At 33.0% G+C, this 15,899-nt stretch overlaps 1 long non-coding RNA gene across 1 annotated transcript; it reads left to right on the top strand.

The window, feature by feature from the left end:
* The first annotated feature begins 12,888 nt into the window (after window positions 1–12,888).
* On the top strand, window positions 12,889–15,667 carry LOC127241513 (uncharacterized). The gene is made up of 4 exons (XR_007836551.1): window positions 12,889–13,079; window positions 13,163–13,252; window positions 15,400–15,453; window positions 15,562–15,667. It is a non-coding gene; the product is annotated as an uncharacterized LOC127241513 (long non-coding RNA).
* The last annotated feature ends 232 nt before the right edge of the window (window positions 15,668–15,899 follow it).

Raw genomic sequence — 15,899 nt, 5'->3', positions numbered from 1 at the left:
TTTGGCACCCGTGTTGGAACTGGTCAAGGATAGGGAAGTTATGATATTTACCCTGATGCCTTACTTAATGGTTTAGGTTGTATTTTGATGCAGAATAGTCGGGTTATCGGATATGCTTCAAGACAATTAAAACCACATGAGCGATATCCGACTCATGATTTGGAAATGACAGTAGTTGTGCATGCCTTGAAGATCTGGAGGAATTATTTTCTGAGGAGTAAATGACGGATCTTCACAGATCATAAAAGCTTAATATATGTTTCCACCTAGAAGGACTTGAACCTGAGATAAAGACATTGGTTGGAACTGGTTTAGGATTACAATGTTGAGATATTATATTATGAGGCCAAGGCGAATGTGGTGGTTGATGCTCTAAGTCATAAGAGTCATCATGTTGATGCTCTTGTATTTTAGGACAGATTATGTAAGGAGATTAGTTGATTGAGATTGGAGTTAGTTACTCTTGGCTCGACACAAACGATGTTGGATGCACTTTTGGCTGCACCTACATTGTATGATGAGATTTGAGAGATAAAAGATGGATCCCGAATGTTTTAAGATCATAAGACGAGTACGTAAAGGGAAGCTCAAGGGGAAAAGTGGATTTGAGTTGGCTAGCGATGGTAGCACTTATTTTTTAGGGAGACAGTGCATACCTGACTCAGTTGAAGATTGAAAGAGAGATTGATGGATGAAGCCCATTCATCACCTTACTCGATTCATATGGGGGGTGATAAAATGTACAAAGACTTGAAAAGAAATTTTGGTGTGTTGGTATGAAAAGGACGTGACTTATTATTTTTTGAAATTCCTTGTGTGTTTAAAGGTGTAGATTGAGCATCGTAGACCGATGGGTCTATTATAGCCACTTGAGGTCCCGAGTTGGAAATGAGACTCAATAGCAATGGATTTCGTGACTAGCTTAGCGGGAGTAATAACTAATACGGAAAAATTGTTCAATGACTAAGTTGGCCGAAGTGTATATGTGTGACGTGGTGAAACACTTTGGTGTGCCAACTAGTATCATTCCAGATAGAGATTCCAAGTTTATGCCCCACTTTTGGAAAAAGATGCAGCGTGAATTTGAGACAAAATTGAGTTTCAATAATTCATTCCACCCAATGACCGATGGTCAGACGGAGAGGACCATTCAGACTCTTGAGGACATGTTAAGGGGTTGTGTGCTGCAATTTCGGACTTCATGGGCTGATCGTATGAGCTTGATCGAAATTTCATATAACAACAGTTATCACTCAAGCATTAAGGTTGCACCTTTTGAGATATTGTATATGATAAGTTGTAGGACACCACTATGTTGGGAAGATCCGAGTGATAGGGTGCGCTATTGGGACCCGAATTAGTAGAAGAGACCATTCAACATATCCGTGTAATCTAAGATAGGATTTGTGCAATTTAGAGTTGGCAGAAAAGTTATGTAAATCTAGGCCGTAGGACCGGAGAATTCGAGGTTGTGGATCCCATCTTATTACTTGTATCCCCTATGAAGGGTATAAATATATTTGGCGTTCGAAGGAAGTTAAGCCCTTTTTACATTGGTATTTACACGATTGCGGAGCGCATTGGGAAATTGGTGTATCGATTGGAATTTCCTAGTTAGTTGGGCAAGGTGCATGATGTGTTTCATGTATCCTAGTTGAGGCGATGTGTAGCTGATGATACAAAAGTGCTCCAACTTGATGAGTTGAGGTTAGAGGATGGTTTGAGCAACGATGAGAAACTTGTTCAGATCTTGGACACGAGGGTAAAAAGCCTTGAGGAATAGGAATGTGTATCTAGTCAAAGTGTTGTGGCATGGGCATGGGGTCGAGGAAGCCACATGGGAAGAGGAAACGTTGATACATGAGCGGTACTCTGAGTGGTACTCTGCGATTTTATACCAACATGATAGCTATTTTCATTGCAATATATGGATTTATTGATTAGTTGGTATCTGTGATTTTGGGCTCGTTTAACAATTCGATGTATTTAGGAGGTTGAGGTTGATTAGAGAACACCGGGAGTTTTGGGTGTGATTGGTAGTGGCTTGTTGGTTAAGTGTCTGGGTTATAGGATTGTGGGCGGTGAGACCATTTTAGATGCCGTGGTTGATCTATTTTGGGGATGAAATCCTTTTAAGGAGTAGTGACTGTAATGTGCCGGTTTTGGAATATATAAAACAATATTATTATATCAAATAAGTATTTTGATAATATTAATAGGATCAAAAAATTAATATTTTGAAATAAATTTTATTCCTATTTTGTATGTTGATTATGATTGAAGAGACTCTTAAAAAAATAAATATTGATAAAGATAAATTTAGAATATAATATATATAGAAATAATTTAATAATATAATATTAATAGTACATATAATAATAAAGATAATAATGGTGGTGAAAGTGATAATAATAATAATAATAATAATAATAATAATAATAATAATAATAATACATATTAGAAAAACTCAAAGAAAGCAAACAAGCTCAAAATTCGAACAGAGGAAGAATGCAGGGAAGAAACATAGAGAGAGAAAAAGAAAAAAAAAAATTTAGCCGTCCAATTTGAATTCCGATTTAGTACGATGTTCCTTGATGTGAGTAGGCTTTAATTATAATTTTTAATATAAATTTAGATATCGGTGTATTAAATTAGAAATCCCTCAACATTCATAATAGACTATTTAACTATTTAATCGAGTAATTTCTTTAGCTAATAGCCTATTCGTAGCCCTAGAATTATATTCTAAGAATTTTGTATCGATCAAAGTCGAATTGAAAACAACAGTGTATTGCACATGCCTGTTTATTCATATCTTTAAGAATTTTTATTTAATAATCGGACGATTTAAATATTATGAGGTACAAGAGTTTTTATAGTAAGAATATAGTATATATTAACAAATGAAAAAGTTTAAAACCCAACAAGCTAGTTAGAGAAACTTTCTTTTGAATGAGCAAGTAGCTCATGCTATTATGACGTTCTTGTTTTGATTTGAGATTGATTGTTATTTTAGATCATTCCGATCGTTAGAGGGGATTATCCGGATAGCTACTTGGTGTTTTCTATCTGCAAATAAGTTATGGACGTAAATATCGTAAGCCGAATAGCCAGCAAATTGTGTCTCAAATGAATAGAAAATTGATTATATGTTTGATTATGTGCTTAAATTTGAATTGTGATTGTGTGTCTTATTGTGTGACTATATGTTTGATCAAGTGAGACACATGATATGATATGCTCGTATGTTTATGTGCTTTGTGTGATTATGTGGCATTGATTATCATTTAGTCGGGGAGTGGGCTATCGATATGACATTGATTATCGTTTAACCGGGAGTGGGCTATCAATATAGCATTGATTACCATTTAGCCATGAGTGGGCTTTCGATATGGCATTGATCATCGTTTAGCTGGGGGTAGGCAATGATTGTGACATTTATTATCATTTAGCTGGGAGTGCTATCGATATGACATTGATTATCGTTAAGTCGGAAGTGGGCTATCGATATGGCATTGATCATTATTTAGCTGGGAATGAGCTATCAATATGACATTGATTATCGTTTACCCGGGAAAGGGCTATCGATATGACATTTATTATCGTTTAGCCAAGAGTAGGCTATCGGTATGGTATTGATTATCGTTTAGCCGGAAGTGGGCTATCGATTTTAAATTTATTACCTTTTAGCTGGGAGTGGGCTATAAAAATGGCATTGATCATCGTTTGGCCAAGAGTGGGCTATCTATGTGGCATTTATTATCATTTAGCCGGGAGTGGGCTATCAATATGACATTGATTATAATTTATCCGGGAGTGGGCTATCGATATGGAAATGATTATCATTTAGCCGGGAGTGGGTTATCGATGTGACATTGATTATGTTATAACCGAGATTGAGCTATCTTTTTTAGATTGATTATTTTATATTTATAAATTGCTAGTGTTAAGATGGGATGAATGGCCATGAGTACTACCATGATTTTTGGGTTACAGTTTATTGCGCTTTCTGTTTATGTATTTATTTATATACTCAGCTAGTGTTGCTGATGATATTACATTTTTCTCCCGCAGACTTCGTAGCTAGACCCTCGGGTTGATGATTGGCATATCCTTTGAGACAAGGTCTTTCTGTATGACAACATGCACATTTTTTGCACTAATTTTTTTGTATGCCTATTCCACTCTTTTCATTTATTTAAGAAACACTATGGGTGATATTCCCACGTTTTGAAATAAATATTATTCGTGCAAAAAAAAAAGGTGATGTTAGTGAAGCCTTAGTATTATATCATGGCTTGTTGATACACGTTATTGTTATAATACTATCGTGTAATATATCTGCATTTTGTGGTGTTACAGTGTACATAAAGGATGGAATGTTCAACTGTTATCCCCAAACTCATACAATAATCGAAACAAATTTTTATTATTGGATAATCAGGACATTATGCTTGAAATATAATTATATGTGCAAATAACCTTGCGAACGCTAAAGTACGCGTGGATAGCAAGCACACGTTGACTATCTTGTCGATGCATCAATAAGCACCATAAAATATTTAAATAGCTCATTTGGTGGATCTACAGATTAGGGTATATCACCATGATTTCTTTTCAGAAATGATGAGATTCGGACTCAACTTTAGTTGGTGGCAACTTAATTATTAATTTTCCTTGTGAGCATGCAGCACACATAAATTCATTCGAATTCAAGATCTTTCGATATTTCAATTAATGGTCATTGAAGTTCTTGATTGTTTGCTTCATTATGGTATGTGTAGGATGCTTGAGGAGGCATTCATGCCAAACTAACATTTTTTTTTTTACTTATGTAGACTTTAGGTCTATAATATATGCTTCAATGATACTTATTTTAGCATAATATAAGCGAAAGGACAATGAACACAATTTTAAATTTGTACACTTCTTTTCATTTATGATTTTTTTTTTAATTATAAAATATTTATTATTTTCCTTATTCATAGTTTCAATGTGATATTTATTTTTACGGATACACTCAACAAATTTCTCAAGTTTTACTCGAGAACAATGTATGTTGTATTTCAAATTTGATTCATTCAGGGAGATATATAAGTGTTCTTCTGGAGCCTTTAATTAATATTGCACTGCCGTTTATGGTGCTAACTTTTGCTTTTTCCAACTTAAGGTGGACAAAATACTTTTTGTATTTTAATATCGTGTGTGTATTCACATTTTCTATTAGGAAAATATTATCCTATTTATAATGTGTATTTACATGACATCCATATTCTTTAAGAACAAAACAAACAAAAATTAAATATATTAATATAGCCGATGTAATACAAAATTGATATAAAAAATAGAAGTGGTACAGAAGTAATAAAATAGTAAGATACATAATCATTTAGCATATTCAGGCCGCTTAAGAAAGTTTGCTACATTAAGATGCATAATATAGTTATTTAAGACATCATCATGTGTCATCCTCATTCCGTTCAATGAGATTTACGTCAGCATATGTGTTTTTTCCTTTCAATGAGACTGAGTATAAATCAAGAACGTGCTTAAGTGTTCTACAGACGCGTGACCAATGTTCATATGTGCCACATTTGTGGTATTTATTTTCATAATTTCTTTTCTGCACATTATTTTGCCATTTTAGAGGCTTATAAGGTTTCTTGCCATTATTTTGATGAGGTTGAGGATGGTCACATCTTTGGCCTTTATCTCCTTTTTGGGACTTGTTATTTCCATGGTCTGAATTTGCAGATTGAACCATATTCGCTTTAGGGAATAAGCTTGGACTTGTTGGCCTTGATGCATTATTTTTCAACAATATTTTGTTGTTTTGTTCTGCAATAAGATTTGAAGATCTTCTGAAGTCTCTCTTGATATTGTTGCTGTAAGAAAAGGTTTAATACGTAGAATGTGGATAATGTTTTCTCTATAATGTTATTTTCATTTATTTTCTCAATGCATAGGTTCAACTGGGAAGTAATCCTGAATATGACAGAATTATATTCACTTACTAATTTGAGTTTTGCAACTGAAAAATTTGTCATTCTATTCAATATTTTGGCAATACGATCAACTTCAAGTGATTATATCTTTCTTTTAATTTATTCCACAAGTCAAGAGAATTCTTGATTGTGTGATGTTCTATTTTCAGATCTTTGTGGATGTGATATTAGAGGAATACCATTGTCTTCACTCGTCTCTGATTGGTGCCATTATTGTTTTTCAAAATTATTTTACCAAAACCTATTAATTTCAGATGTGTTTTAGCGTCCATGGCCCATGAATATATACGTGTGTGTTTGGGGGGTTTTGAATATTTAAATAGTAATATTTTATTTGAATGATTATTTAATGTAATATAAATAACTTTTGTATTATATTTTACACCCAAAATAATTAATCAAAATCGGCCCAACATTGACACAACCCAAAGCCCAGTGAGTGGGCCTACTGACCGAGTAAACCCATTGCCCAAGAGCCTAGTTCACATAAGAGTAAGCCCAACTGGAATGAGATGATCCAGTCAAGAAGGATTTGAGCAAGAGTGAGATGGTTGGAGAAAAAAATGGGATAAAACCTTACCCAATAACATTAAAAATAAAATAAAATCCACATAGATCAAAGAACAAATGTATCATCGTTCATCTTCTTTGTATTTTCTTTGCGATTTTTTCTTTAATTTTTTCTTCAAGAACTTATTTTGCCTTTCCGTTATGTTAATTATTCGGATATCGTGAGATAACAAGGATATTTTTTTTAGGAGGTCGGGAAACCCTTCAAACAAATCAATTCCGATAGGCTTTTCCGATTAAGCCATCGGTGGTGATTTTCGACAACAACAGAATTGACACGCCTAATGAGACTCCAATGTCTCGCGATCTTGTATGCAACTCCATAAGAGAAAACTTATGCTGCCGACAATCATGGAGATGTCAAAAAACAAAGAGATTGATGGCGACTTGTCATCTCGCCCTGCGCAGGAGGCTTTCCAACGCGGCGAGGCCTCTGCGGCAGTTGAGGGGCCAGGACTACATCATTAGCCTTCCGGCCAGTGTACTCCAAGAGCAGATCCGTGGAGAAATTTAGTCATCCCTTCACAAGTCTGCCTTAGAACTTTCCAGGTACATTACTGATGTCCTAGAGCCCACTATCCGGACTAAATTTGCGCTCTTTCGGGAGGAAGAAACGTGAAAAGGCAAGACCCCGTTGGCCAGAACCAACCTGCCAGATATTCGGTCTCCCACAAACCTTACAGCCAACTCTCAATAGATCCGACTTCTCAGATAGTCAAGTATGGTCATGTCACTATCTTCGGTAGGGGTACCGGATCTAAAGAACCTCCGTTTGACGCTTGGAAGTTCGGAGAATGTAGCGCGCAGGCTGGACAAGCCTTCTTTGGGACGCCTTCAACTGACAGATTTAGGATGATTTCTCGGTCAGTCCCATCAGCCCCACGTTGGCAGCCGAATGCCTCATTTGCTATAGCCACTTTCAGCGCCCCAGCTCCTATTCTGGGCCTCCAAGGAATTCCGACTGCCGGACAAGGGACTTTAATGCTTGGGGGGTAGGGCCGACAGCGGTTCCAGCATATTTTTTCGCCCCAACTTTTTGTGAAACGATGTTGAGACCAAGGAGAGCTGTCCCCGTGCCATCCCAATACACCGGGGGGCACGGAGCTAATTAGGAAGGTCCATTTGCTGCTGGTTGAGTTGCAGCAGAATTATGAATTTTCTGCCCAACCAGATCTCGGAAATCCATCTTCTAGTAGGCCCCAAGCAATCGAGGATACAATTTGGAGGATTTATAGTGCCCTATCCGCTTACCGGCAAGACCATACTAGCGAAGGCCATTCCCGGGGTACATTCCTTCTGATCATCCACTTCCCCGTAATGATCGAATCACCAAGTTCATGCTATATTTGAGGGAGGATTTCCGCTCCACAATCAAGCATATCACCCGATTCACGGCTCAATACGGGAGACAATACGGGAATAACGATTGGTATACACTCCAGCTTTCTTCATTGTCGTTGACAAGTCCAACTTTTTCGTTGTACACTTCACTACCTCCGAATTCCATCCATACGAGGACAAACATGAAGAGGATCTTCCACGAGCGTTTATACAACGCCTCTCCAGAGGTGACTGTGTCATACTTGACGAATTTATATCATCACGGTAAAGAATCTATACAACAGTTCCTGGAACGCGTTTGGAGGTCTGAAAGTAGGTGCCAAGTTTGTATACCGGAGAACCAGGTGGTGGACATGGCAATCAACAGCATGACGCACCAGCTACGAGAGAAGTTGACCCTCCAAGAATACCATGACTTTTGGCAGCTGACATCCAAAGTTGTGAAGGCCGAGCAGCTCGTGAAAGAAGCTCAAATAGCCTAAAATAAGAAATTCCAAAGTGGAAAGCATTGCGTCTATGCCCAAGAAGGAGTTGCCGAAGTCGAGGAGTAGGAGGAGACCTTCTTGGCCGAGATTTTCCAAGGAAAGCCATACATATGCCTTAAAAAAAAAAGAAAAATAAAGAAAAAAAAAACAATGCATGGAACAAATTTATATGTAATGATTAATTTAAAATTTACTTTTAGTATATACACTATTTTTAAATATAAATAAAACACCAATTTATTAATCTAATATTTACCTTTAGTATCTACAAATTAAATAATAAAAGATAAATGAACCAAAAGACTTTTCTATGTATATATTTTTTTATAGAAAATCAAAATTGGTATTTTATAGTCTGAATAACACAATCATATGTTCAGTTAATTTAAGCACAATCCAAATAACAACCAGAGCTATATTTATCTGAAGTGGATCTCGTAAATGTATGCGACATAGGTTCTCCAACATCCTAATCTAAGATTTTCTACATCCATGTCCATAGGTTTGTGTTTAGTCCGAGACTCTTTTTTATTTTATTTTTATTTTTTCTGTTTATCAATTTTATCCTTAAAAAATTGTCTGATCATATATATATATATTTTTTTATGTTACCCTAAAAATTAATTTAACTTTAAAAATTGTTATCGTAAAAAATCGCCACCAATGGTTAAATCGGAAAATTATGTCGGAATTTATTTGTTCGAAGGGTTCTACGGCCTCCTCAAGAAAAAATCCGGGCTATTTCACGATATCCGAATAACTAACGTAACAGGAAGGCAAAAAGACTAATAAAACAAGAAGGAACATGGAAATTAAACTAAAATTAATGAAAAGAAAAACTGTAAAAATTTGGAAAAATACATTGTTCTTGAAAAAAATTTAGAAAAGAAAGATTGCAAAGAAAATATGAAGAAGATGAATGATGATATGTTTGTTATGCATAAAAAATCACCACCAACGGTGTAATCGAAAAAGTATGTCAGAATTAATTTGTTCGAAGGGTTTTCCGGCCTCTTCAAGAAAGGACCCGGGCTATCCCACGATATCCAAATAATTAACATAATGGAAAGGAAAAAGACTAATAAAACAAGAACGAACATAAAAATTAAACTAAAATTAATGAAAAAAAAAGCTGTAAAAATTTGAAAAAATACAGTAACCTTAAAGAAAAAATTAAAAAAAGAAAGATTGCAAAGAAAATATGAAGAAAATAAATGATGATATGTCTGTTATGCGTGGTTTTTCTTTTTGAATGTTATTGGATAAGGTTTTATTCATTTTTTTTCTCCAATCATCTCAGTCTTGCTCAAATCCTTCTTGACCGATCATCCCATTCAAGATGGGCTTCCTCTTGTGTGAACTGGGCTCCTGAGCAATGAGTTAACTGGGATAGCAGGTCCACTCGCTGGGCTTTAGGTTGTGCCAATGTACAAATGTCTCAATAAAATTATTTAGGATATAAATTTTAATTTGTAGTCCGAATAATTTTGTTAGAGTAGGTATTATTTCAAATCAACTGCTTCGCACGGGTATTGTATCACGTCACCATCATCACCCATCAGATATTTCCCCTCAGGTCCCTTCGCCGTTATTTCAAAACCTCATCGTAGATTCAAATGATTCCTCTTGAACTTCTCTCCTCAATCGAGCAAAACCATCGTCCCCCTTTTCACTCCTATCCCCCAAAATCCCCCACCGTCGCTTCTCTTTCCTTCTTCCCATCGATGAAAAGCGATCACCCTGCCCCCAGGCCAAGCAACGATGACCTTGGTATTCATCCCCCGGTAGCGATTCGGCAGTTCCCGGCAGCGATTTGGCGGTTCTAGACACAGTTCAGCGGTTCTCGGCGCGGTTCGGCGATTTCCGGCACGGTTTGGCGGTTCATAGCGTGTGAACCACAGGGAGGACTCAAATGTCTTGAGCTAGACCGGGTGCCCAAACCAGTCACACGTCGGCAATGTTTGCGGAGGAGACGGCCCCAAACTTTCCCGGCGGTCAGTGTGTGCTTGGGTCGTTCGTGACGGACAATGAAGATGCACCATCCAAGGGCTTCGACCAGATCGTCGGAGGGGGTAAGCTATTGTTATCCCAAACTTGGTTCAAGCTTGATAGTTTTCTTTCTAGAATATTTCGTTACCCTGTGATGCTCCCGATTTCAAGTTATGGATGGATAGACTAGGTACTTATTTCGATGAGTGGTGGCATAACATGGGGATTAGGGATATGTTGTCTTTGCGTACTGATTCCCTTCCTCGTGATAATCTTATTGCGAATACGCTGATATGTTTTTGGAGTCCGAGTATTAATGCCTTCATATTTCCAGTTGGGATTTTGACTCCCACGGTTTTGGACGTAGTGGTCATCTTAGGTTTGCCTTAAAAAATGGTGGAACCTCTCTTGTCACCATCTTGTAGGTTAGATCACCTAGCTATTCTTGTAGCCCACGATAGCAATATCACTGTGAATCAATTTCTAGCCTCCAATATTCTTTCGGGCGATGTGGACCCATCCGAGAACAATGCCTTCTTTTTATATTGGTTCAACAAATACTTTGCATGTTGCGCTTTAAAGGGGTTGGGTTGGGAGGCTGAACCGATATTGAACGCCATTATATGTATAGTATGATGTTGGACTTAGCCTCGGAATTAATGATTTACTGGACAAGCTCCCCAGTTCGACTTCGCGTGAGCCTGTGGGGGCTGGCCCATTGTGGTTTCCAGAGCTATGGGCACGGCTGTATTTTTCTAACCTAGTCAGCCTGCGTCGCGACCTCACATTTGGTCATATTACGATTCTGGGCACTTAGCTTTGTATCCTCCCTTCAATGAAATATTCTCACGAGACTGAGCGTTCTCGAGGCGACTTCTGTCCGATGGCTGGTCATCCCGCCAGGCCGGATTGGCTTTTATTCCAAGTGTTGACAAACAGTCTACTACGCACACCCGTCTGTACTATTTGCTGGAACAAGTGCCTGACTGCCCGAGTCTTGCTCGGAGGCCTAACCGTGGGTTCTCGATAGAACCCGCTGCTTACTAAGATTTATCAGTCTTAGTATTGCGCTCGACAATTTGGGTTGATTCAGGGCATTTATCACCTCCGGCGAGCCACGCGGGCGTCTCCGGCATCGGAGGACTAGAACAGCGAAAATTTTTCACTTATGGGACTAGTGTGCGGCAGGCTTCACTTACGGACTAAAATGATAAGAAAATCCAATTACGAGACTAAAAAACAGTTTATACTATTTTTAATTTACATTTAAATTCATAATTAGTGGTAGTTATAATTATTTATACTAATTGACCATCATCAATACATTTTAATTAATTATTTTGTATTAATTACATAGTGTTAAATTAGTTATAAATAAAATTTATTATGATACAATACTTTAATATATTCTACAAAATATAGTATAAAAAAACTATAATATTAACATTATATTTAAGTAAAATTATATTAAGATATTTATAAAATTAATAAATTGTGTACGTATTATTATATGAAAATTAATTTGCTAATTTTTATATTATTTATTTATTTATATCAAATCAGTAGAATTCATATTAAAATATATTTTTTTATTTTTTAATAAAAAACATATATTAATCTTTCGTACCACGGTAACTCTCCTTCGTGTTGACGCCTTCGGACACAATATTTTTTTTTTACAATTTAGTTCGTTGGAATTCTGAAATATTAGATTTTCACCTAATATGGACATAAACATCTTTTTATCGTTATGTCATAAATTATAGGTATTATCGGAATGTATTCATTTTATAAGTCGATGTTTTATCCTCGATTCAACGTAAATCATCAAATTTTTTGATAATTATTATTTTATTTTTTTTGAAATGTAATTTATATAAATTTTATAAAATAATTGAATTTTCCTCCAATAAAATATTTATCCGAAAAACAAATGTATTTGGAATGATGTTGTTGTTAATAATTTAATTAAATTTTTAGTTATTATAATTTAATACAATATATAATAATAATAATAATAATAATAATAATAATAAATAATACTAATTATTATTATTATCTATATATTATGTATTTGAGGTGGGTGGTCTCATGTGATCAAATCTTTTTTATCATTTTTTTGAATTTTTAATATTAATAATTATGTTAATTGCTACAATTAATACGTTACCATTAACATCTTATAATTATCAGCATGGATCCAGTGCTGAAATAATAAATTCAGCACACATGCTGACAACTAAAACTTAATTATTTTTAATTATATTAATTACATAATCATATATATATATATCTATATTTGAACTCACTGTAGGACCACCCAATGAAAAGCTTGAATTTCTAGTATTTTTGAATTTTTTAAAAAAAATCTTATTGGTTAAAATATTTGATTGATTATTCTGTTTAATTTATAAGATTTTATTTTTTTAATTAAATATTTATCTCAATTACACAAATATTTTAATATTAATTATAAATAAAAAAAACTCTCTCCCAAACCCTAATTTAAAAAACTCTCTCTGAAACCCTAATTTAAAAAACTCTCTCTGAAACCTTAATTTGTTCTCACAACCGTCGTCCCTCCCAAAACTCTCTTTCTTTTCCGTCTTTTATCTTCAGATTTTGCCATCGGCCGCAGCTACACCGTACTCCAAAATCTCATCCTGCACTGCCCCCATTCAAAACACTGGTAATTTATTTACATTTTATCTCTTTATTCTTTTTTTAAAATTTATTTTTAATTATCTCCAACATATATTTGCAAATTCGCAGGCTCTCCATCGCCATCAATCCATATCTCGCTGCACACCACTCCACCCCTCACGGTTTTAAAGCTCTAGCTGTTGTTTGATGGAATTACGGGTAATTTTTTTTTTGTTTTTTAATCTTAATCTATTTTCACACATATAAAAAAATTGAGTTTATACGAATTTTTTTTTTGCTCTTCTCATTCTTTGTTTTTAAGATTTGTTTTTTTGTTATTCTATTTATTTCTTCTTTTTTTTTTTTAAATGTAGATCTACTTCCACGCATGTAAAAAAAATGAATTTATACAATATTTTTTTGTTCTTCTCATTTTTTGTTTTTCTTTATTTTTTTCTTTGAACCTTTCTCTGCAAATGTGTCAGCACTGTGAGGTCCAACCCAACCCTGTTGTGTTGTGTAGTGCCCCATTGTTCAATTGTGGATATACTGGAGAAAAGTATTTTTTTTTTAAATATAAAATTATAATTACAATGTAATGAAAATAGATGAGTATCAATTTTCTGTATATAGCTATTAGAAAAAAATTAATATGTAAATTATAATATTAACTTATATATTTTTTATATAATTTTATATGTTTATGTTATATAATTTGATTCTAATAATTATATTATCTATTTTTTTATAAATATTTTAATATAGATACAAAAGAGTAAGTAAATTAAATTATGTATTAATAAAACTATACATTATAAATATAAATAATGATAAATTGTTAAAGAAAATATAGATTTTTCTATAATTATTATTTTTTTTTTGAAAAGAACACTTTATTTTTTTTTAAAAATACAAGTTTCATATTGAAGATGCAAAGTTTTTTCTTTTTTTATAATAATTACTTATTAAAAAGTTATAATAATTAAATTTAATTTTAATTCATTTTAAAGTTGAGAAATTCTAATTCATTTTTATAATAATTTGATTATAATAATTATATTATCTGTTTTGTTATAAATATTTTAATATAGATACAAAAGAGTAAATAAATTAAATTATGTATTAATTAAACAATACATTATAAATATAAATAAAAATAATGATCAATTGTTAAAGAAGATATAGGTTTTTCTATAATCATTACTTTTCTGAAAAGTTGAACACTTTATTTTATTTTTAAAATACAAATCTCATATTGAAGATACAAAGTTTTTCTTTTTTTTTTTTTATAATAATTACTTATTAAAAAATTATAATAATTAATTTTAATTCTAATTCATTTTAAAGTTGAGAAACTCTAATTCATTTTTATAATAATTTGATTCTAATAATTATATTATCCATTTTGTTATAAATTATAGATACAAAAGAGTAAATAAATTAAATTATGTATTAATTAAACAATATATTATGAATATAAATAAAAATAATGATCAATTGTTAAAGAAGATATAGGTTTTTCTATAATTATTACTTTTTCTGAAAAATTGAACACTTTATTTTTATTTTTAAAATACAAATCTCATATTGAAGATACAAAGTTTTTCCTTTTTGTTTTTATAATAATTACTTACTGAAAAGTTATAATAATTATTTTTTATAATTTTTTAAATACAATGAGTTGCAGAGTTTTTCTTTGCATTCAATATTATTTAAACCTCTCATTTTAATTTTTCACTTTTTTTTTTTCCGTATTTTTGTCTTTATCTTCTCTACTTCTGCATTCTCTTATTTCTACTTAAAAAAAAACTGTAATTCTCACATATTTTTCTACATCTCACCATCATACAATTCTTACAGTAATTATTACACATTTTCTTCTTCTCTTATCTAAAATCATCCTCTACACTGTGTTCCTGCATAATTTCACCTTCCAAATGTTTACATTTATGATTATATTAGTGTTTGATTATTAGGCTATTTGGACAATAATCATTATCCTTAATTTTGTTCTTATGAAGTATTTCTTTGAATTCAATATTATTTAAACATCTTATTTTAATTTTTCACTTTCCTTTATATTTTTGTGCTTCTGTCTTCATCTTTTCTTCTTCTACATTCTCTTCTTTGTACTAAAAAAAACTCTAATTCTCACATACTTTTTTTTCATACTTGAATGGCACTACATCTCACCATGTCATACAGTTCTTACTTAACATCAGACACTTCTCTTTTTCTTTTATCTAAAATTATCTTGTACATAGGGTTCCTGCACATCAATTGTTAATATTTTTGAATATTTTTTTAGTTGGTTTACTTTATTTTATATTTTGACATTTTTATGTTTCATATTTTTATTTTCTCAGGTAGGACTTGACTCTCACGAAGAGGCGTGAACATATATAATTTCACTTTTCAAGGTTTACATTTATTATTATATTAGTGTACGATTATTAAACTATTTGGACAATAATCATAGTCCTTAATTTTGTTCATATGAAGTATTTATGATTACTTAATTTTGGCAGGTTGAAGTGACATTTGAGATTTGAAGAGTACTGTTAAGCCGGACAAAATTTTTGTACCGAAGATTTTTTGTTATTATTTTTTATTTTAATATTTTTAAGACTTTGCAATTATTTATATTTATACATTCTCTTGATCAGTGGATGAATCAATGCAATCGGCATTAATCATAAATGCACGCACGATGTTTAAAAATAGTTTTCTTTCCTTTCGTAAAATATATTTATGGTTTTACATTTGTTATTGGCATCATCTTCTGATGTTGGCAATATTTGTGTTTTTTAAAGTGGTGGGTATGTTATTATAAAATTAGTTAAGTTTTTTTAATGAATAATATGTC

This window comes from Andrographis paniculata, unplaced genomic scaffold (assembly GCF_009805555.1).
Source record: "Andrographis paniculata isolate CXL003 unplaced genomic scaffold, ASM980555v1 Contig82END, whole genome shotgun sequence".
In the NCBI taxonomy this organism is placed as follows: domain Eukaryota; kingdom Viridiplantae; phylum Streptophyta; class Magnoliopsida; order Lamiales; family Acanthaceae; genus Andrographis; species Andrographis paniculata.
The sequence above is the reverse complement of the archived record's forward strand: the minus strand, read 5'-3'. Positions and strand labels throughout refer to the sequence as shown.